This window comes from Heterocephalus glaber, unplaced genomic scaffold, assembly GCF_053883595.1.
Source record: "Heterocephalus glaber isolate CG9 unplaced genomic scaffold, H.glaber_assembly_v1.0 deba00000281, whole genome shotgun sequence".
Taxonomy (NCBI): Eukaryota; Metazoa; Chordata; class Mammalia; order Rodentia; family Bathyergidae; genus Heterocephalus; species Heterocephalus glaber.
Genome location: NW_028258139.1, coordinates 24,640,753 through 24,663,926, shown reverse-complemented (window position 1 = coordinate 24,663,926; position 23,174 = coordinate 24,640,753).

The following is a 23,174-nucleotide window of genomic DNA, read 5'->3' as shown; positions in this document are numbered from 1 at the left end:
GCCGGTAATTATATGTGTTTATTTCTTCCTTTGAGTTGGCCTATCTTTACCCTTAGAGTATAAGTCCCATTAGAGCAGGGACTTCCTGTTAGATCAGGTACTTCATTTATCCTGTTTCCTGTAGTGTGATTTGTCTGCTTCCCCAGTGCTCTTTTAGGAAGCTTGTTGAATGAATGGAAACTACATGAGACTGCCCCCTCCCCCTCTGTGTCCACAAAGACTGACTTTTGTTGAATTTGTAGACATGGTTTTATTTGTCCAGAACCTATAAAAAATCGGCAGAAGTTCAATATACAGAATTTTTGGAAAATCCACCTGACCCAAATAAGTGAGACAGATGAAGCATATATATTTATAAGGACTGTTTTGCCTGGGACATACCCGTCAGTAAACAAATTGTGGCTGACAAGTCTCCATGAAAAGTGTGGAAGTTTTGAAGTCAAAGTGTTGCTGGTGTTGATGTGGTTCTTGGAAAACATAAACCCTCTTTTCTCTGAGCCCCTCTGCATGACTGTGCTGGAAATCTGAGTCAGATACTCCTAAAGCAACAGTTAGGCAAGGCAGAGGAGTTTTATGTGAGTTGTTCATTAATCCTTTTGCATAACTGGGACTTCTTCAAAGTAGCAGATGGCAAGATGAAGTCCTTACCCACATGGACAGAGCATATAGAGCAGAATTCCTCAGGGGAGATTTCACAAAATACTATCACCATAGTATATTAATAGGACTCCACAGAAACAAAAGGCTATGGGATGGAAAAATGTATTTGGAAAGAATCTTTGATATGTCAATACATTTTGTTTTTGACCACAGAACTTATGTGGCCATAGTGTATTTTCTTTGGATGATTGCATGGGAAATACTCTAGGGGAGACAGTCAGAAACTGCATCTTCACACGTGGTCTTCATGACTGTGTGTCCTCGTGCTTCAGACCTGGACAAAGTCTTCATCTTCTTTCACATAGAATAGTGTCTCAAGAGCGTCCTCCACCACTCTCTGAGTTGCATCTGATCTTTCTTCCAGTCAGAGTATCCACCAGTCCATAAACATTCCACCAACTTTCTCAACTATGGCTTCATAACAAGTCATCACAAAATTTAAGGGCTTAAAATAGCAACAATCACTGATTTAGATCATGAATCAGCATTTGTACAGGGCTCCACAGGGAAGCTCGTCTCTGTTGCATGCAGCATCTGCCAAGGATGTTGAACTGGAACTAGAGGCTCTGCTTCCAAGATGGTGCATTCACATGGCTCATGGTTAGGGCTGGCATTTGGAACAGCTTTACATGGCCTCTCCCTGTGGTTCGTGGTTTCCTTACAACATCGCAAGCAAACAAGTTCCCAGAGAGAGTAGTCAAAGATACAGAGACTGGGCTTCTTAGAGTCTGGGCTTAGATCAGCGAAGTTTCCTGTCCACATATCCTCTTTCCCAGGTAGTCACAGCACTCTGCCTCCATCGATTGATATGACAAAGAATCTTAGAGTCACATTTTGAAATCGTTACAACTCTGTGAATCTGATCTCAAAATTGCTTCTGCCTGTAATGTCCTTTCACTCCCACACCTTCTTTGCCACCTGGAAAACTACCCATTCTCCAAGGCCTGAATCCAGTATCACTTTCTCTAAAAATATTCTTGTCTGCAATCTTACCATCTTGTTTTTATTGCTAGTCTCATATTTGACACATTGTATTCATGTTGGTTGTCTGCTGAGAGGGCAATAAGGCATTTTATTCCTCTATTATTCCAGTTGCTACCACAGAGCTTGTGCCGAATTAATTAATTGACTAATTTTCCAGACCAACTGTTATCAGAACAACTATAATTTCATAAATGTTTACTGTCTAATAAGCCCTAAAATATGCACTTTATAAATATTATCTTACTGAATCATCACAAACAAAAAGCTATTATTATTCCCATTATAATGCACTGGGCAGGCAGTGCAAGGTGGGTCAGGCCAGGCCCTCACTTCCCCTCATCACTGTGTAATCAAGATCCAATGGGAAGCTGAATCAACGAGGCAGAATAGTTGACTGCCTCTCTTTTCCTTTGGTGTCAGCAAGGCCAGCAAGGAGTTGAGCTTCTGCTCCCACTCTGCAGCAACAGAGCATTGAGTCAGCCTTCCATATCCTCTCTTCCTGGTGGCATCCAGACCCAATGGAGAGTTGAGATGACTCCACCTGAAACGAGATGGTGCAATCTGATGCCTCACTTTCCCTTGGAAGAGGCCAGTGGGTCCAAGGAAGGGCTGAATTTCTGCTTTACCCATTCGCAATGCAGCAGTGTGAGTCAGCTGAATGGAGCCCAGTAGGAAGCTGAACCCATACATAACCATCAAGCCCTGCACCTAAAGCTCAGCAGAGAGACTGGCTGCTGCAAATAGATGAAATAAAATGCAAAGTCTTACAACATACTATTCAAAATGTCTAAGACGCAGTAAAATGTCAGCAGTAGCATGAATCAGGAAAATCACAACTTGAGTGGGAAAGACAGCTAATACAGGCCAACCTGGAGTTGAATATGACCATGGGATTATCGGAGAAGGATTTTTTAAAGCAGTCTTCAAAAAATGCTCTAACAAGCAAGTACTAATTTTCTCAAAAACAAATGAAAAGAAAATTGTAGCAAAGAAAGAGAAGTTACAATAAAGAGCCAAATGGGAACTATAGAACTGAAAATATACTCACTGACAAAAACCTCGTTGGATGAGCTCAAAAGTAGAATGAGTAGAATGAGAACACTCAATGCCAACTTGAAGATAGGACAACAAGATGTACTCAATACCAGGAAAAAGTAGATTTAAAAAGAAAGTGAAGAGAGCTTGTGGGACAATAACAAAATTCTTAATATTTGCAGCATCAGGGTCTGGGAAGAAGAAAAAGAGTGGAACCGAAAAAGTATTCAAAGAAATAATAGCTAGGCACTTCCTAATTTGGGTGAAATATGTAGCTTATAGATTCAAGTAGCTGAGAAAACCTTAAGTAGGATAAATGCAAAGAAACCCAAGAAATGCCATAAATTAAACTTTCAAAAACCAAAAGCAAAGCAAAACAAAACAAACTAAAAAAAGCCCTTGAAACTAGAAAGAAATGACAAGTTATTTTTATGGCAAAAACTATTAGGTTGATTTCTCACCTGGAAGCATGCGCACCAGAAGCAAGTGTAATAGGAATTTTTGAATTGATTGTCAGAACAGCACAACTCTGAGAAAAATAATTTCCTTTCATTTTATATAGACATTAAAAAAGTGTACTATTTGTATTGCTGATATGAAGAATCATATTGATATGGCTTGAATTTTATTTCCAAATATGTGGCCAGCGATTGTTGCAATTTTAAAATTTGGAGTAATATCTCAGTTGTAAAGCTATTGAGCCACTACTGTCCTTATTAGGATTAATTACTGTAAAGGTTTGGCAAATAAATATTGGAGCAGGCATCTCAAAATGAACAGGAAAAATCTGAAGTAAAACCCTGCTGATTCATTCAAAAACTGACAGACAAACCTTAGAGGAAACAGTCAGCATCAGAAACAAATTTACAAGGCAAGCATTTAACACAGAGAGGGCCAATTTCACAAACAATGGAAAGGGGGATGTATGCTCCCTTTTAAAAAAAAAAAAAAATGTGACTTTTTCTAAACTGTGACTTCTAACAGCTTGCTGAAGGACAGTTCTTCATGGGTCTGTCCTGCTCCCACATGGCTTATAACCTGAGGCACTGATTGCTTTGACTCTAGACAATGACAATCTTTGCAAGGCTGTATTTACAGCAAACAGTCTTGGAAAACTGAGAGAATGTCTTCCTCCGTAGAAAAGGTCAAGTGTCCTTTGTGCCCATTACAAAAGAATTGGGTTCCCTCAGCTCTGGTTAGCTTCCCTCTAGCACAACAAAAATTCACCTAAAAATGTCACCTCAACCCTCTTGGTGTCACTCTGTGGGAAGTGGGTCCCAGAGCACTGGCTTGAGAACATGCTAATTGCATTGCTTTAACTGTTAGAAAGTCCTTTTTCACTGGGAGGGAATAAAACTTCCCCATGCCAGCTCTGGAGAGTGTCAGTAAACCCTGTCAACATTTAAGAAAGAAATAAGCCTAGTTTTACACAAAATTTTTCAGAAAATAGAAGAACAAACACTTCCTCAGTCATTTTATGAGGTCAATATTATCTTGATGTCAACACAAGACAAGGTCATGATAAAGAAAGGAAACTATAGCCCAATATCCCTCATGAATCTAGATATAAAAATCCTTAACAAAAGTTAGCAAAGAAAAACCACCAATATATAAAAAGGAAAATGCATCATAACTAAGTGATGTTTATGCCAGGAATGGAAAGTTAGCTTGACATTAGAAAACCAAAAAATGTATTTCACCATATTAAGAAACTTAAAAATAAAAACCATCTGTTATGGCAGTCTACTTAGGCCACCATAACAAAATTATGTAGTCTGGGTGGCTTAAGCAACAGAAGTTAATTTTCTGTTTTCAGGAGGCTAGGAGTCCATGATCAAGATTCTGGTTGCTTCTGTTTCTGATGAGGACTCTTCCTGGCTTCTCCACATGGTTTTTCTCTGTGCGTGTGTGGTGCATGTTGCAATGCGGTGGGGGAGAGAGGATCTCTGGTTTTTCTTCTTATAGGAACACTAAGTATATTGGATTCCACCCTCATGATCTCCTTTAGCCTTAATCACTTCCTTAGGTGTCCTTCATCTACACATTCAGCCACTTAAGGGGGCACAAACATTCAGTCCATCACATTCTGTGATCATCACAATGAATATAGAAAACTGTGATAAAGCTCGAGATTCATTCATGATAGAAACTCATGGCACACTAAAAATAGAAGGAGAGTCTGCTTTTGCATGAGACACAATGTAAACAAACCTGTCTGTCCTGGCGAAGGGGCCATGTGGGGAAATCCCACAGGATTGCTACTTGACCAGTGACTAAGGCAAGGGATTTCCACACTTTGATTGGCCAGGGATGTTCAAAGGGTCCATCCCTGGAGTTAAGGACTGAACTTATCTCCTCTCAAGGCAGTAGAGGCTGTGAGAAGCGATGCTCCCATAGGACTGATGTGGCATTACTAGAAGGGTGTGTGGATGCTGAGCTGGGAAACAACAAAGTCCTATCCCAGAGACCCTACAGTTCAACCTCAAGAAGACCAGAGAGAAGAAACTGGCCCAGTGACATGTGTTTAGTAAGTGGCAAAGTCCAGCTCAGAACTCACAGGCACCAAAATCAGTTTAGAGGTCTTTCTGTTGCTCCAAACTGCCTTCACAGTGTCTGCACCTCCACTAACTAATCCCACAATCTCTGCATCTCAGGGCCACGCACATGTCTACTCTCTGGAGAGGGTAACATGCATTTTTGCCTTTAATGTTACCAGAATATATACCTGCACACATAAATTAATGTGTGAATGGAAAGGCTGGAAGGGTACAAGCCATGCTGATGACATTGGTTAGCCCCAAAGAGGGGAGGAGAGCAACGGTGGGGAGGGGGCTGCACTCCCTGTTTTCCTGCTTGGTCTGAACTTGGCAGGTGCACATGTTGCTGGATTGGGTCTACAGCCTCTCCTCCAACAGTGCCAAGTCTGCCCTCTTATGCCACCGAAAACATTAATCCTGTTGTGCCATGACCCATGCTCATGGGGCTCCTCATTACTGTTAGAATTAAGTCAAATCTCTTAGCACAGGAAGTCAGGGAACTATGGCATCTCCTCCCAACAGTCTAACCCGCTCATGTCCAAGTACTCTGCTCTGGTCACAAGAGACCTCTTTCGCTTCCCCAAACATGTGAGTTACTGATTGCTTACCTGATATTTTCACCTACACATGCAGTTTCTTCTGCCTTTGATCACTGCCCTTCATCCACCTTGATCCCTGGTGAGTTCTGCTTGCCTTGCAAGCCATGCCCCTAAGTCAGAGCTGGTTCCAGTGCCATCCCTGTTCCCAGCCCCCATCTTCTGTCTCCATGGTATGCACACCATTCTATTTCTACTCTCTCCCTATCTGCCTGTTTCTTCTGATGGATTGTGATCTCCTAGAAGACAGCTTCTATCTAATGCATTGCACTGTCCTCAGTGTCTAATTCAGGGCTCTAAAGAAGGAAAGCCCTTAATAAATACCTGTTGATTAATGAATGAATATGATCAGAGAATTTTCTGTCTGTCTGTCTGTACTGAGGAGGGAAGGAGTAAAGGAAGATGCCTTAGTATTGTTCACATAAATCATTATGATAATTCTTTTATCACTCACGTTACCTTTATGGGGTAGACAGAGTTACCGACTTTATTCACAAGTGGGTAGTAGAGTAAGGGTTAAGCACATGGGAATGCAGAGCCCAGGCTTCTTGCGTTTGGATTCCGCCTCTGCCACTTGAAGCTGTGTGACCTTTGGAAAGTAAACTCTCAGTCTGTACCTCAGTCTTTCTATCTGTACAATAGAGATAATAAGAGAACCCACCTCATGAGATTGCTGTGAGGATTCAATGCATTAGTGCACATAGAATCCATGTACATAGAATTGCATGAATGTGCACAAACCTAATACATACATCTTAACAGGCTACATAACCTGGGCATAGGATAGGTGAAACCACTTACGCAAAGGGGCACGACAAGAATTTAGACAGCAACAGACTGGCTTTAGAAGCTGCCCTTGTGGTCACTACCCTAATTCCTCATCCTTGTGCTGTGAATGTAACACATTAGCTAGTTCTCATTTATCTAGGAAGACCTCGGATTCAAGCTGGGTCCTTCACCACACTTGGGGTCTTTCCCACTTCTCCCTGCCTGTGGCGCTGGTGAAGGAAATCAAGGCCTGACCCTACTCACAGGTGATCCTGAGCTCCCTCTATGGGTACCAAGACAACCTGTAAGTGGGACACCCCAGATTGGCACAACTCCTGTTGGATCTCCTCCTGCTTGTTTTCCTCCCCCGTGTGCTGCCTGGATCCTGGTCATGGACTCCCCTACTTGGAGAATGAAACTTTGGCCTAAAGGCTTCAGCCCTTGAGTTCCCAAGAACAACTTTTGGCACTTAGCAGGCTCTTGTTGTGAATGAGAGATAGAACCTCAGGTTTTGGGGCTGTAGTGTGTTCAGATGGATGCAGTGTAGGAAGCTTCCTTCTCAGCTCCTTCTGAGCCTTTGTCTTTAGCAGACGGGTGTTCTAGGAAGGCCTGTTTGCTAAGTGGGACAAAAATTTAAGGCCCCAGGAAAAACAGACCCTACCCCTTCTAGGAAACCACCCTATCTAGTGATGTTTTGGTAAAAGTTTAACAACTATATCCTCAGAATAAAATAAGCCCTGATTTGTACTTACCACTTTCTGTCCTGTAGTATTCCTGGGATGGCTGATTGCAAACTACCAGCATGTCACTGAATTTGGAGTTGGGAAAAGATGTGTACAATTAGCTCTCTCTACCCAGCATGAACTATGGTCTAGACTTTGAAGGCATACAAATCTGATAGAGATTCTCAATCTAGCATTTACTAGCTGGGCAAATAGCTTAATCTTTATGCACCACCATTTCTTTACCTGTAAAATGGGATTAATAGGGCTGGGGGTTGAACTCAGTGGTTCCAGCACCTGCCTCAAAAGTGCAAGGTCCTGAGTTTGATCCCTGGTACCAAAAAAACCCAAAAAATGGGGTTAATAATAGTAATAATGAATCTCGTGGGGTTAGTGTAGAGAGTAGTCAGGAAAAGTGTGCGAAAGGCTTGTCGAATACATCTAAGCATTCTTTTGAAGGTAGCTATTATTAGTTATCATTATATATTAAAAATCACATAATATAATAACTTCTCCCTCTGCTTACAAAATATTGTGGCAATATTTGGATGTCTCCCCAAAGCTGGATGTGCTCATAGGTGGGGCTTTTGGGAGGTGATTGGGCCATGAGGGCATGGTACTCATCAGTGGATTGGACCACTGATGAGTTTATGGCTGGATGAGATGCTAGGTGGTAAAGCCGGGTCTGAGGAGGTGAGTCACGGGGGTTGTGGTCTACACCTGTATATCTCCCTCCATCCTCCCTTGACTCATCTCTCTGCTGCCTGCCACCATGCCATGAGCCGTTTCTCCTCTGCCATGCCCTGCTGCCATGCCATTTTGCCTTGGAGCCTGCTGACTATGAACTGAAACGTCTACAAACTGAGCCAAAATAAATGTCTCCTTCCTTAAATTGTGGGTGTTGGGTAGTTTGTCCTAGCAGCAAAGAAAATAAGACAGATTTTGAAACCAGAGAAATGGAGTCATTATAGTAACACTACTTGACCATGTGGTTCAGAAGCCTTTGGATCTGGCTTGCGGGAGGAGATTGGAAAGGTTTGGAGATGCTGCCTGAAGAAGCAGTCCTAGAATGTGGTAAGCTAAGCTTGATGGGAAATTCTGGCTGGAGTTCAGAATATTAGAATGTTGACAGTAATGCAGCTGGAGAAGACCAGGCTCAAGAGGTTTCAATTGGGAAAAAGGACTGCATTGGCATTTGGGCTCCAGGTCATGTGTATTATGCTCTAGCAAAACATTTTTCTTCAATTTACTCATGTCCAGAGGCTTTGCAAGACCCTGAGATTAAGGGCAGAGACTAATAAATCTAGTGAAGGAAATTTCTTTTTTTTTCGTACCGGGGATTGAACTCGGGTCCTTGCCCTTGTGCAGCAGGCAGCGAAACCACTGAACTAAATCCCCGGCCCCTAGTGAAGGAAATTTCAAGGCTGCCAAACATTCAGGCTGTGGCTTGGGTACTGTTGGGTACGTAGCAAATCATGAGCAAACAGCCCAGCCGAATGACTTAATTTTGAGTTTGGCCAGGAAGGAGGCTCTGGTAAAATTGGGGCCTGCAAAGATGGAGCAGAGGAGAACTTGGTTGCTGAAGAGATTAGCATTAAAAAGAAGCCACGTACTTAGGAGCAGGACAATAGGAAAAATGACCTGAGGAAATATGAGGAACCAGCACTGTTCTACCCTTTGCAGGCTCAAAATTGCAAAAGTGAAAGACATTGCTTTGAGAAGAGAGCCCAAGGGCACCATGCTTCAGAATGGAAGCAGCCTAAGGAACAGGAATTGATTCCCCAGGATTCAGTTCCCCATGCACAGCCATGGAGGCACTCAGAGGCCTCCACAACCACCAGTAAGATGCAAAAGGGTTCAGCTACTGCTCCAGCTGCCAGCAGACCTTGGCATCATCCACATGGTGCTGATTTTAGGTGCACGCAGAATGCAAGAGTTGTGGGGTCAAGGAGGCTTCTACCCAGATTTCAGAGGAAGACCTGAGAGCCCAGGCAGTGAGCCCCTGAGAGGGCAGTGTGTGAAGCTGTGGGTGTGAAGCTGAAACTGCAGTGGAGAACCCAAGATGTTGGAAAAGCCAGGAACACGCACCATCTGAGGAAATCCACAAGGAGTGAGCCAAGCAGCCCAGGAAGACTGCAATCACCAACAGTATCATAGCAGTGGGGTCACCCAAGACCTTTGGAGTTCTCACCTTGCCACAGATTGCCCTGGGTGTTGCACATAGAACTGTAAGATTTGTTTTCCCTGGTAGATTTAGGTCTTGTTTTGATCCAATTCCTTTCTTTAAAAAATTTTTTTTATTAGTACATGTTTGCAATTCATGCAGTTTACAATCATCTTGGGGAGTTGTTACCTGGACGTGTTACAGCTTGTTTTTTTAAATCCCCCTCCCCCCCTTCCCCCCTCTTCCTCTGGTTCCTCTATTACCTTTTTTGTACTTGTTGATATTATTTGTTTTAGCTCATGTTATGGGATATAATGTTTACATTGATTGGGGAAAAGTACAAACAAAGAAAATGCTAAAGGATGGATAGAATGGCACAAGGGGATCTTGTCCAGTAGGGAGAGGGTCCACAGGAACAAGAAGAGGGGGAAGGGAGAGGAGAAGCGGAAATGAGAGGAATAAAGACATGCCATGTACAGGATCTAATAGGGTCCATTCCTTTCTATCTCCGTATTTCTCCCTTTTGGGAATGGGAATATTTACCCTGTGCCTTTGTGTGTAGCCGGTGTTTAATATTCATTTCATTTTACAGAGGCTCACAGTTAAAGGGTGTGCCTTAAATCACAAAGCAGACACTGGACTTGGACTTTTCAGCAATGCTGAAACTATTAGGCAACTCTTAGAGATGGACTAAATGCATTTTGCATAAAAGGATAGGCGTGAGTCCTTTGGGGACCAGAGGTGGAATGTTATGGTTTATATCTGGATGTCTCTCCAGAGCCTCATGCATGCATAGGTGGGACTTCTGGGAGGTGACTGGATCATAGGGACCTATGTGACACTCATCAGTGAATTAGATGAGTTTTTTTCGTGTGATAAATGTGATGTTGGGCAGTGAATCCCCAAGAAGGTGAGAGTGTAGCCTGGCAGGGTATGTCTCTTCCTTGTTCTTAGCTTGATCTCGAGCTCTCTCTGCTTCGGGTACCATGTCATGAGCCGTTGCCCCTCTGCCTTCGAGGCAGCCAACTATGGAACCTTTTCAAACTGTGAGCCAAAAGATACGTTTCCTCCTTAGAGTTGTCAGTGTCACATATTGTGTCTCAGCAATGAGAAAATAACTAAGACACAAAATATTACAACCAATCAGCAGTAAAAATAAACATCCTTCAGCCCTCTAATATGTCCAGATCATTGCTTGTGACAATCACAGTTGGGAACAAACACAGATGCTGATGAAGCATGGAGACTCAGCCTTCAGGAGCCCAATGGCTGGAAAAAAATAATTATTGCAAAGATTAAATGACCTTCTCCTCTTCACTCAAAATAGATTTTTGGCTAATAGACATTCTTCAGTGACCCCATACCACCCTTGAGGAAAATAGATAATTTAGCCCATAAAGCAGACTGCATTCTGATGCATGATGTAGTTTCCAAATGAAAAAGTGACTTTGCTCTTCATCAGACAGGAAATAAAGAGGACAAAGAGAGCAATGCTTCCTCGACTGGGGACAGAGGGAGGTTACAAAGTGCCTCTCACACCCAGTGGTCTATGTGTTTTTGTTTGCACAAGGTCTTGTCCAGTGGCTGGCACATGGTAAGAACCGGAAAAATGCTTGCAAAGTCAACATAAGTAAACGTTGAACACCCACTCTGTGACAGCTACTGTGCTCAGCACAGGTACTCAGAGACAGAGGAGACACCTGGCCTTTGAGGAAACCATTGTCCAGTAGAAAAGGAGGACATATAAACCAACAACTGCCACTTTCTAACAGTGGTGTGTATAATTGGTCCTGATATCACAGCTGAGATAGTAACCCAACCTGTCTTGGGTAATCACGGAAAGAGTTACATAGGAGGTGGCAAGCAGCGTTGGCCGTGGGCCTGTACTAGTTGAAGGAAGCAATAGAAACTATCATGATAAAAGAAGCAAGGGGTAGGTAGTAGTTAATATTTCAGGATTAATCAGTGGGCTGTTCTCCAACCTGGGCTCCAGTCCCCAGCACTCCCTGAATTCATTCACTTGCACTGAGGGGTGAAATCAGGCAGGGAAGGTAATAATGTGGAATGGTAAACAGTGACTGCCTAGTGTGATACTAAGGTGTGCATTGTACATGATTTTAAAAAGGAAACTAAGAGTCGCTGTAGTTTACTATTACATGTAAAGGAAATTCTAGACAATATCAGTGATAAAATATATCCTTTGTCTATGTCCTGACCCCAACAGGGGCAAACAACTCACCTCTCCTAAGCCCTCTCCCCCTTAAAATATAATTGGCCTAGGTTCTTATATTTGGGACAGAGCCTAGGGCAAAACCTGGGCCTGGTGGAGGAGGAGGAGGAAATACAAAAAAAGGTATCACCCTTGAACCATCTTCTCAGTGCCCGGCATTGTAATCATTTGTGTTTCAATCATGTATTTTGCAATCCTTCCTCCTGTGCTTTGCTTTTCATCAAAGTTGTAATAATCACTATAGTATCTTTCAGGACTAGGCTAGACTGCTGCAGAAACACCCAACCTCCAAATCTTAGTGGCTCACAATACCTAAGGTTTCTTTCTCGCTTGTGTGGCAGGTCCATGTCTCCTTGGCAAGGGACACTGCTCTGGGGTGAGGTGCTGCTCCACGCTCACATTTCCTGGGCCTAAGAAAGTCACATATGTGTGCCTGAACTGAAGATGGAGGAAACGTGTAAGCTTTAATATAAACTCAAGAGAAAATATGAGAACATTTGTGAAAACTTATAATTACTCTCATATGTGAATTTTAAAAATAGTTGAAAGCGCTATTTCGGGGGAATGTACTCGGGAGTAGGGAAGAGGAATAAATGATCTCAATTTTTCCTAATCTTCTGGCCAGGTTTCTACCTAGGCCTTAGGACATCTGACCATTCCCTGCCCCAATCACTACTGGCTACACAAAGACCTCCAACTTCAGAACTAGAAACAAAGTGCCAGCCCTCATATTAGAGGAACGGTCCCAGTCAAACGTGCCTGAGCTGGGTTGGGATGTGGTGCGATCATGTGAGAGAAAGATGGTTCTGGATGCAGAGTGAAGAGATTTAGAAACAGGAGAGCCCAGAAGTCAAGGAGTCCAATAAGGAGGTCCTAGCACAAGGCTGGGCTGAAGTTACAAAAGTGGAACAGGAAATAGAAACAAGGACCCCTCGGAGAGGGAGGGATTTCTGAACAGTTTAGCAATTAAATTAGTCTGAACCCATTCCTACAGGAAAGTAAGGTGTTGAGAATGATTGCTGAGATCCAAGAAAAGGGAACTGGGCCCATAGCATCTTTAATGAAACTAAGATACTGGAGAAGCTTGGAAAGTCATGAGTTCGTGCCTGGGCCCTTCCCCGGGGCAAGACTTTGACTAAGCTATGCTAGTTAGTAACAATCTAGGCTATTCTGAGGATGTACCCCTGTCTCTCAAGTGCCCAGCAAGGATACCTGGCCTGTAGCTGCCTTCAGCACAGGCTTTGCTGAGTTTAACTGAAATCGAAAATGTGCTCCATTGAATCAACACTCTAGTTTCCCCTAATTTTCCCTCCCTGATAGCGGAGGGGAAAGAATGCCATTGTCGAGCTGTGACATTGATCTCTTAGGTCCAGGCCCATAGGGTAGCAAATCAATCTCTGAACGGGGAAATAGAAGTGAAGGAGAGGAGAGGAAGCAGACACTGACTCTCCTTCCAGAGGCAATGCTTGCTCCCAGTAGGGTTGCGTGTAGGAGGGTATGAATAGAGGTTGGTTCCCAGATATCACCACACTCCCAGCTGCAACAGCTGCTGGCCATAGCCACGCCAGGGCCCTCTCCCTAGGGTCACACTTCCCTGCCTGGCTCAACCCTGTGCTGATGCTCAGGTTTGCCCAGACAAGCACGCACTCCATAAAGATACACATCTCCCGGAAGGGGAGCTTGGCTGGGATACAGTCTGGAGTAGCTATTTCTGCCTGTTCCTTTCTTTGTGTGGCTGCCACATAAAAGCATAAATCCATTAAAAAAATTCCTGCTTAAGTTAGAGTTCTTTGTGTTATCCTTTGGAGTCCTGGAGTGTTGCTGCTTGGCTGAGGATGCAGCAATGTCTGGCCAGGGGCAGCCGGGCCCAAATCACTGGGTCACCATCAGGTGAAGGAGAAAGAGACATGAGGCCTGCTGGGGTGGCCTGGAGAGCGTCGGCTCCAGCTGTCAGCTCTGCTTTCTGCTTGGCAAGTAATTGCGCTGTCACCAAGGGGTTTTGGGCTTGAGCGCCTCTCAGGATTGATTTTCTCTCTCCTGGCATCTGTAGATTGCTGAGAAGTTAATGTGAATGACCAGTGTATCTCTAGGAGGGAGGCTGAGTTCACATTTGCAAAAGGATGCTACAGCACAAAGCGATAATAGGATCCCAGGTCTAGAGGAAGTGCACCAGCTCAACATCCTCACTCTTCCAGGTCATAAATTCATCCAGGGCACTTGGAGTGCTTACTTTGTGCCAGGTACAGGGAATAGGGAGGTCAAATATGGCTGCACATGGGCCAAAAGCTATTTATTTGTCAATCACCCACAGTATTTAGGACACAAGACGCCTATTATCTTGAAGCTACCATTGCATAATAACCATAGTTGATTTTCTAGACCCTGTTCTAAGCAGTTAAATGTATTTTGCTTTTAAACTTCCTAAATAAACCTGTGAGGGAGCCATGCATGGCTTTTATTTTACACATGAGGAAACTCAGGCTTACGCTAAAAAATCTTTCAGAAGTTGCCTGGCTGCTCAACTCCAAAGCTCACCCCCTTGCTTGCACACAGAGCTACCTACTTTCCTCTAAAACAAGGCCAGGGTTGCCTTTGTTCAATCAACCGTCACTTTGCAGATAATCTGGTGCTGCAGTTGCTGTGCTTGTCATGGGGCTGGCACCTGGCAGGCCCTCATCTGTTGCACGGAGCTGTGACCGAGAGATTGTTTCAAATTTAATCTGGCCCAGACCTAGGCCCCGGGGTGGAGGCTCTTGGGCTCAGCTCCTGCAGCCTCTGTCCCACTACCAGGGTTCGTGCTGTCCTCTCATCCCCATCACCTTCATCCCCCCAGGCCCTTCTTCACTGTAGGAAAATGAAACCCAGGCCTCACGTCAGATTCCTGAAAGCTGGAGCTGTTACCCTTTCCAGCTCTGTGTCTCCAGAAGGGTCCGGAATGGTGCAGCTATTAAATCTAAGTAAGCCACTGGGCAGAACTGTGCACCCTCCTAGCCCCTCTCTACCACTGACTTCATTACTAAGAGCATGAAACAAGATGCCATGTCACCTCCCGTGGAACTGCAGTGGTGGGCATTCTCCTCCCTTAACCTAGGGCAGGGAGGGCAGTGACTGGTTGTCCAGTACAGGATTGGCCCTGGAAGAAGCTCTGTCGCCAGGTCCAGAACTTCTTTGCATCCTGGGGTAGCAGGAGGAGGTTGGTAGGGTGGGTGTGGAGCCGGTCCCCAAACCCACTTCAGGCTCTGCCGTCCTTACCCATGTCTGTGGTCTCTCAGCTAAATTGTTGCCACATGTGCTCCTTGGCACCAGCCCTCAAGACCACCCAAACACTGAGGCAAATGCAAAACACAGCCCCTGACCTCAGCCCAAAGCGGTACCTGTCGGAGCCAAGCATGCCCTGTGGTCTCCCTCCGTGCTGGGCTCTCTCCCAGGTGAGTGCCCTACAGTTAGGGCAGGAGGACCTGCAGGGGCTAGAGGGAGCTCCTACAGAAGAAGGTATTTACCACCTGACTGACACCGATGGGACGCTGCGATCATGGAGACCCCATGCCTGTCTGCAAACCTGAGTGAGAGACAGGATTCTTGTCAACCAGAAAGGGTTTTCTTCAATGTAGTAGGAGAGCTTGTGCTTTTTAAAGGTATCATATTGAAATCCTTTTATAAAGACAGTTCTCACCCTAACATGTTCCTTTCCATAAATCCTGATGTGTGCACTTTGGATTTACTTTGTGCTGTATTTAGTTACTGTGCCCCAGACAAGCCCCATAGGAGGCAGAAGACGTTTGTGTGCAGCTGAGCTGTTCCCTTTTTGGCCTATTGGCCACGACCTTGGGATAGCCACCCAACCTCTTTCCCTTACTATTAAATGATGCAATGATCTAAACTGAGGGTACACTGCCAAATACGGATTAAGCATGCAATAAATGGTAATTTTTTTGGTGGGGGGTGCTTGTAGTTTTCTTCTCAGGAAAATTTAAATATTGGCTGACCTGCATCCTTGTGTAGTTGTTGAGAGTATAGATCCCTGGATAAATTAAGATATTATTTATTTATTCATTGGATGCATGCTTTTGGGTATCTACTAGAACTGTACGTTCTGTGAGGAAGTAAAAGATTGCAGTAGAGTATGATCATTATTTTATGGAGTAAACATAAAGCAGAGTGGGCATTGGAAGCGTGCCTTCATCTCCTAAGAGAGGCTGAGTTGGCTTCGCAGAGCCAGTGTGCAGAATGGCTAATGTGTATTGAGTTCTGACCAAGTGCCAGACACTAAGAGGCATGGGAGACAAATAAGTACAGGAGGAGGGTGTAGTAGGAGGAAGGAACAGTGGATAACAGCAGAGAGGAATTAAAGTGAGCAGGCCCAGGAAGAATCTGTGGTTAGTCTCAGATATTAATAACTGCATTACTGTAGAATTGTGGGAATGGCTTGTACAAATGATCCAGCAGTGCCTCTCACTTTAGCTTTAGTCTGTAGCATAAGGCTTGTAAGCAGTGTGGGGTTTAATTGGCTTTGGGATCTGAGCAGGGATTGATGGAGCACACTTTTGAGTGCATCTGGGTGGATCATGGAGGCGTGGCCTTGGCGTCCATGTCTGGTCCCTGGTCGCTTCCTCTGTGGCACTGTTCCTTCCCCTGCTTCCCAGCCACCATGGACTGAGCAGCTTGGCTGCACCATGTACTTTCTCCACGACGTTTCTGCTCTGGAGCTAGATGATCGTCCTTAAAATGTAGTGTGTGGTAGTGCTTCTGAGGGAGCATTTCAATATGCGGGGAACACTTTTCCCACTGTCACATTGTACTAAAGGTATTTAATACTCAAGGCCCATGGATGTCAGATGCCTTGCACTGTACAGATAGCTCCATATGATTAAGGATGAGGCTGCCTGAAATCCAGGGGGAAAGACTCTGGGCCATGATGCAGAGTCCTTCCTTGTCTTTATACCTACCTCCAGGCCCTCCAAGGTGTGTGGAACTGAACTGACAATTCTTGGGAATCCAAAGACTTTCCCAACCATTCAAATCAATTAAAAGTTCCTAAAAAGTGGACTTTTTTTTCTCCCTATGAATTATGTTTGGCCTCAGGATCTTTTCCTGTTTGTTTGTTTTGGAGTAGCAGGAATACTGCAGGAAGTGAGCACCACCACCTTGCCCCAGCCACTGTCTTGACTTGGGACTTCCCCCCTTCCTTCTGGATCTTTAATAGCTCCCGACTCTTCTCTTACTGGAGACATCATCTTTTTCCAGTGCAGTGGGATTATCTTCCCTTCTGCTCTTCCCAGGCTCCTCTGGAAGGCAAACAACCCTGAATTTGAGTGTGGCCTCAGGAACCGGGTGTTTTAGTTTCCCATCCCTGCCGAGCTGCTTGCTGGCTGTAAGGCATCAAGTAGTTCACTCCATCATGTGAGTCTGTTCCTTCATCTGTAAAAGTCATCTCATTTGTGGTGTAGAAATTTATATACTTTTTTGAGGTGTTAAATAGTTAAATTCCAATGGCAGGTCTACTATTTGTGTCAATGAATGCAAGCAGTAGTTTGAGATTCTTTAACGATCTTCATAAAAAATGGAAATATCAATTGTTTTGGTGACAAATCTGTAGGTAGAAGCACTGCTAACACTATTGTTGGGGTGTTGTCTATGTTGTTGGATGAAGAAAGATCTAAATTTCAGTTAGAGATTAGCAAAAAAGAAAGAAAGAAAGAAAGAAAAACTATGTTTATTTTTTGTTTTCTTCAAGTTCAGCCATCCCTCTTGCTCATTTCTCCAGCCAGCTTTGCCACGCCCCATCTCCTATATCAGTGGGAAGGTTATCTAAATGAGGGAAATGAAAAGTTGTAAGACAAAGTCAAATTCAAGAGCCCGATCATGGTTCAGTACAACAGGGCAGGTGCTACTTTGCCAGCAGATTCTGAAGGAATGCAAGTGTGTTTTGCCATCTTCTTCTGGAGAAGTTGAAAATTCAAAATATTTTGGTGAGGCTCCTTCTCGCCACTTTGAGTCTGAAATATTGTCAAGCGGTTTAGCATTTGACATGCAGGTCTACACTGTAGGGGCCAACCGTATTTGTCTTTGGCCACCTTAGACTTGCATGGCTCCCCAGTTTTGCTGTTGTTCAAAGTGCCATGTCCTTCTACATCACAGGCCAAGGTACACATAAGACCTCCTCAGTTGCCTGGCCCCAGCTCCTCTCTAACTCTAACTGGCTCCGGCAAATCCAGCTTTAGTGCCCTTGTCCAAAAAGCCCCCAGGCTTTCCTGGTCAGCCCTCCCCAACAACCATATGCTTTTATCAGAGCCTATTATTGGATGTGCTTGTCTATATACCCCCGTCCTTTTACTCCAGTTTCCATTCACCTGGACTTTAACATTTCATTCCCAGACACCCACAATATCTCTGTGGTCCTTGGACCCTTCACAATTAACTCACCTCCTCCCTCCCAACCCAGAAATTTGACTTGTGCTGGTTTTCCCAATAACTCCACAAGCTCTCTATGATTCTCAGTCATCCCTGCTGACCACCCAGTCTCCCTCCCCTCTGGCCTATATTTTGTTTGTTATCAGGAAGCCTTTAGGTGCCTTAACCAGTTGGAGACCTTACTACATCACGTTTCTTAGCCTCCCTTTAACTGTGTACACTGACCAGCAAATTACAGAAGCAGCCCTATTACAACTTGGCAACCACCACAAAAGGGCAGCTCCCCTTCTTTTTCCTTTCTTTCTTTTTTTTTTTTTTTCTTTTTCCTTTCTTAATGGGAGCTGGGGTATTAACCCACATGGGAACAGGTATAGCGGGATCTCCACCTCTGCACACTTCTATCACATACTTTCTATGGAGATCTCTGAGGATATGGACAAAATAGCTGAATCCTTGGCCACTGTCCAGGACCAAGTCAATTCCCTGGCAGCCACTGTCCTACAGAACAGACATGCCCTGGACATGCTGACAGCAGCACAGGGAGGGACATGCCAGTTCCTAGGTGAAGAATGCTACTATTTTGTCAACCAATCAGGTATAGTTAAAACGAAGGTCAAAGAATAAAAGGAATGCATAGAAAACTGCCAGAAACAGTGGGGAATGTGGGGGACACCCCAAAACTATTCACTATACCAACAAATTATGCCCTGGTTGCTTCCCCTCCTAGGCCCTCTGGCCTGCCTGTGCCTCGTAGTCCTGGTTGGGCCTTGTCTATTTTGCTGTTTTCAAAATTTCTTACAGGAACACACAGCAGGCCTTTACCAACCAGATAGTCGGTGAACCCATCATGGCCGCCTACCAGCCCCTTGCTACTGATGCTGGCTCCACCTAACGAGACCACACCTTGGCTGTCTAAAACCCCCACCCAACAACACCCCTTTGCCAGCAGGAAGCAGCTACAGAAAAAGAGACCTTTGCCCCTATTCCATAATAACAAGAGTTTGGAACGATAGAGTTCTCTGTCAGATGAAATGGCCCCAACGATCTTACATTCTAAAATGGCTCCTGTTCCTAAAATGGTTCCCGATTATGGAAATGAGCCACTTCAGAAAAGTGAAAACTACCTCTCTGGAGAAGCAAAACCTAATTTGTTGCTCTTCCTGCTACCCACGTGACCCTCCCCTTCCAATCACCTGGTATCCTGTTGCTCAACTCTCACAATACTCTCCCCACTGCACTGCTCTATATAAACCTCACCCCAATTAGTCTCACCCTCTCTCACCATTGTTCGATGTAGCAGGGCAGCTCCTTCCTAATAAGGCCTTGCCTCAGGTGCTCCTGTCTCTGCTTGTTTTCTTTCATTTATACCATGCCTTTCTTGTACTTGTGTTTTTCTTGTCTGCTTTCTTAATTAAACTATGAGTGTTCTGAGGGTATTGTAGCAAATATAACTCACAGCCTTGCAGCTCTAGGTGATATAACAGAGTCAGGCCGAGAAGAATCAAGCACACACCCTGGAAGTTGGAGGCAGGTTTATCTCACTAGCAGACTGATCGGAAATTTCTCCACAAAGAAATCAGCCTCCTCTGGGGGTTTACATAGATTTGGAAAAAGGGGGAAGGGTGAGGATACAGTGGCAAGACAACATTAGTTCATTGGTTGAGGTAGATATATTCAGCTTATACAATTGGATAGATAGGTACACTAGGATTCACTTTATTTACATGTGGTGGGAAGCAGGGGTCACAGAACCCTGCTGAAAACAAAGGACAATGGAGGAAACCATGTAACCTGTCTGGTTCTCACTCAGATTTGCCCAAAATGCTTTAGGTGTGGGAGGGGTCAGCTCTCCAGGAACCCTTTGTTTGCTACCCGTTAGCTGCAGAACAGGCTCCTGGTCAGAAATCACTTCCCTGTTCAAGGGCAGGATGTTCTCTTTTTATATCTTCTTAAGCTCTGGGAACTTGCTTCAGGATACCTTTTGGAAGGAATGAATGAATGAATCAAAGGCATTAGATAACATGACCACTAAGATTTTTTCAGTGCATGATTCTGAGGATGGATGTCTTGATACCATCAACAGGTTAAGCCCTGTTCATAGTTCAGCTGATACAAGGGGCACAGCCACTGTCTGAGTTTCATGTGTGTAAAATGCGACTGAGAAATGACGATATGGCTTTCAGATTCCCATGTCAGATTCCTCTACTAGTCTTCAAGAGGCAAATCTTCCCTCTCTGAGGGTGGATTTGAATATTTATAAATAGAAATAATTCATTCTGAACTGCTTCTCATAAGATGGAGAACAGGCTCTGGAGCACCATTTTTGGAACCCCAAAATGAAACGGAGGCTGTGTGTGAGGGCATAAAACTGATTTTCTTGGTTGGTTTGTAAACCCAGCTACAAAGGTAATTTCCCAGAAACATTCCCATCAGGGTTTGAGCGAAAACAGGATCATAAGAGCAAGCCTGCCCTTTAGCAGCAAAAGGGGGGGTGGGGGTGGGGCGGATGCTGCGGGTGGGCCAGCTCTCACTGAGGGCTAGGTCAGGCATAAGACAAATCCAGCATGTGCAGAAGACTTAAAATTTCAAGGGATTTTTGCACTTGTTATCTCTTTGAACTTCACAGTAATTTTGTAAAAATACCAGTGTAGGAACAGGGGGCACTGTAGGTAGGAAAAGATAGGATGAAGGCCTCATTGAGCTTTATTAAAAATTAATATGGCAGTTTTGAACTCTGCAGCCAGACTCCAGCAATTAGAAGGGCAAAGGAAGCTATTCTCTGAGGAATTAGAAAGACAAAGGCAACTAGACTCAAGCAATTAGGAAGACAAAGACAAAGAACTCAGGACAGGAAAGTTTCTTGGAAACTCGATTAACATAAGAATCACAAACTTTCCCTTCACTTAATCCTTTAGCCTAAACTACTTGTCCAGAAGGCCCCCACCCCTACTCTCAGCCTCCACCAAAGGACAGGGAAAGGTCCCATGGCCGGAAGAAATACAAAGTTAGGATGAAAGACAAGCCGGGAAGCCAATTAGATCCTAAGAGCCTACAAGGGCAAATAAAAGGAGCTGCAGACAAGAAATATTCACTTTTGAATTCTCTTCTTGTTCTGAGTAGCTGTCTGTCATTTCTCTCTTCCTCCTTCCCTATCTTCAAATAAATTGTCTTCTTTTATTTTTAAACTGCTTCTTTAGCTCTTTACCATTGCTGGGTTTTGGATCACAGGGAGTTGCATGTTCCAGCAGAGCAGTGGCTTCCAGTCCACCCCTGGACGTTACAGAGTGGTATAGCATGGAAGGGTGTACAGCTTTCCCCAGATGTTACATGAGAAGCAAATATTTTGGGCCTCCTTTAACAGGTGAGGAGATAGAGGGAGCTTGATGATTTGCCAAAGGTCGCAGGGATAGAAGGGGTCAGAGTCATACACATTTTCTCCAAACTGCACCACTGAGGAGACAGTCAAAGCACACAGGCACAACCATAGCGCCCAGATCAAATTGCTTCTGGGCTGCTAGTGATCCTCACCAAAGCAAACGGAGGGCATGTGCACATCAGCTGAGATTCCATCCTGTGCCACACTTTGCACACTTTCCTGGTGTAAGAGGCATGATGGTGGAGTAAGCCCTGTGGCCTGGATGTGCACCCTAGCTCTACAACTAGCTAGCTGTGTGAACTTGGGTATGCCACTCAGCTTCTTCATGTCTTAGTTTCTGTCTGTAGAAGTTGGATAACCACTCATAGAGTGTTGTAAGGTATTAACATGGGGTAGAATCTATACCTGGTTGATAGCAAGAAGATAGAGCTAATTAAAATTTCATTTGAACTTTTCAACACCATGAGATGTCTGTGGCATTATTCTCTGTGTTATAGGTACGGAAACTGAAGTAATTTTCCTAAAGTCCCACAACTGACACTTGGAACTAGGTCTCTATATGCAACTATGGACCATGTTACACCTCTTGATTAATGTGCAATTTTCAAATTGTGCTCACTAGTTGGCAGGTAACAATGTACATGTTAGTTATTTTGTAGATATAGGCAGCAAATCTCTTCTTTTGCTTTAATATGTGTCCCAGAAAATATATCTGAAAGTCAATGTTCAAGTCATAGCCTGTCTACGTATCATTAAGGGGTCTCCATTTTTAGAGGACTATAAAATACAGTTGAATCCCAAATATAATTTGCCTTACAATAGTATTCAACAATATGTTTTTGGAGCCATGGGCACATTCGTTGATTTTGTTTATTTCCTTCATAATTAAATATGTAGTTGATCCCCTTGAGGCTCAAGATCCTCAATGTAGAGCATGCCTAATGACTGCCTTTCTGTCACAATGCTTTTCACTGTTAACGTCAGCGTGATCATTCTTTCCAGTGCAGTTCATTTTCAGAAAACAGTGACTGCGATAGAAACATTCAAATAATTGAACAAATAACCACTGCTGTACAAATATGGCCACTCTACCAATGCTGAGTTGTCTCTTGGGCTATTTCATCATGGAATATCTTGACTCTCTTATCCACAGCACGTTTGTAAGAGTATGGGTTAAATCCATGAAAGAAAAGCTCTAGTTTGTGAGATAGTAGAGATACAGATGGGTGAATGAGAGAGGAATGTTTTGGGATTTAGAAAGAGTCATTGTGAGGAAAGCACTCTATTTTTTCCTACTGTTATAGGGCCAGGTGAGTTGGAACTATAGAGATGTGCCACACTCTGAATTAAATGGAATCCTTTATTATAGCCAGTGTTCCAGAGTGGGATCATGCCTCTAAAAATTCTGGACAAAAGCAAGGCAGTTTACAGGGTCCTTTTGAGGGCTCTTCTATTTGTGGAGGGCTCAGGGAGTGGGGGAGCACAAACGGAACTTCACAGGAGCAGAACTTTGATGAGTCAGTGGGGGTCAGGGGCAGTTTCCCACAGTTTAGTTAAAACAAAGTATGACACAGGTGCAGTAGTCTTCTGTTTATGAGGTAGTAAAGATAACATAGTTGCAGACTCACACAGGATACGGTGGTCTGTTATGCGTTAACTGAGGGGACTCCCAAGGAGGAAGGGGAAGGCAA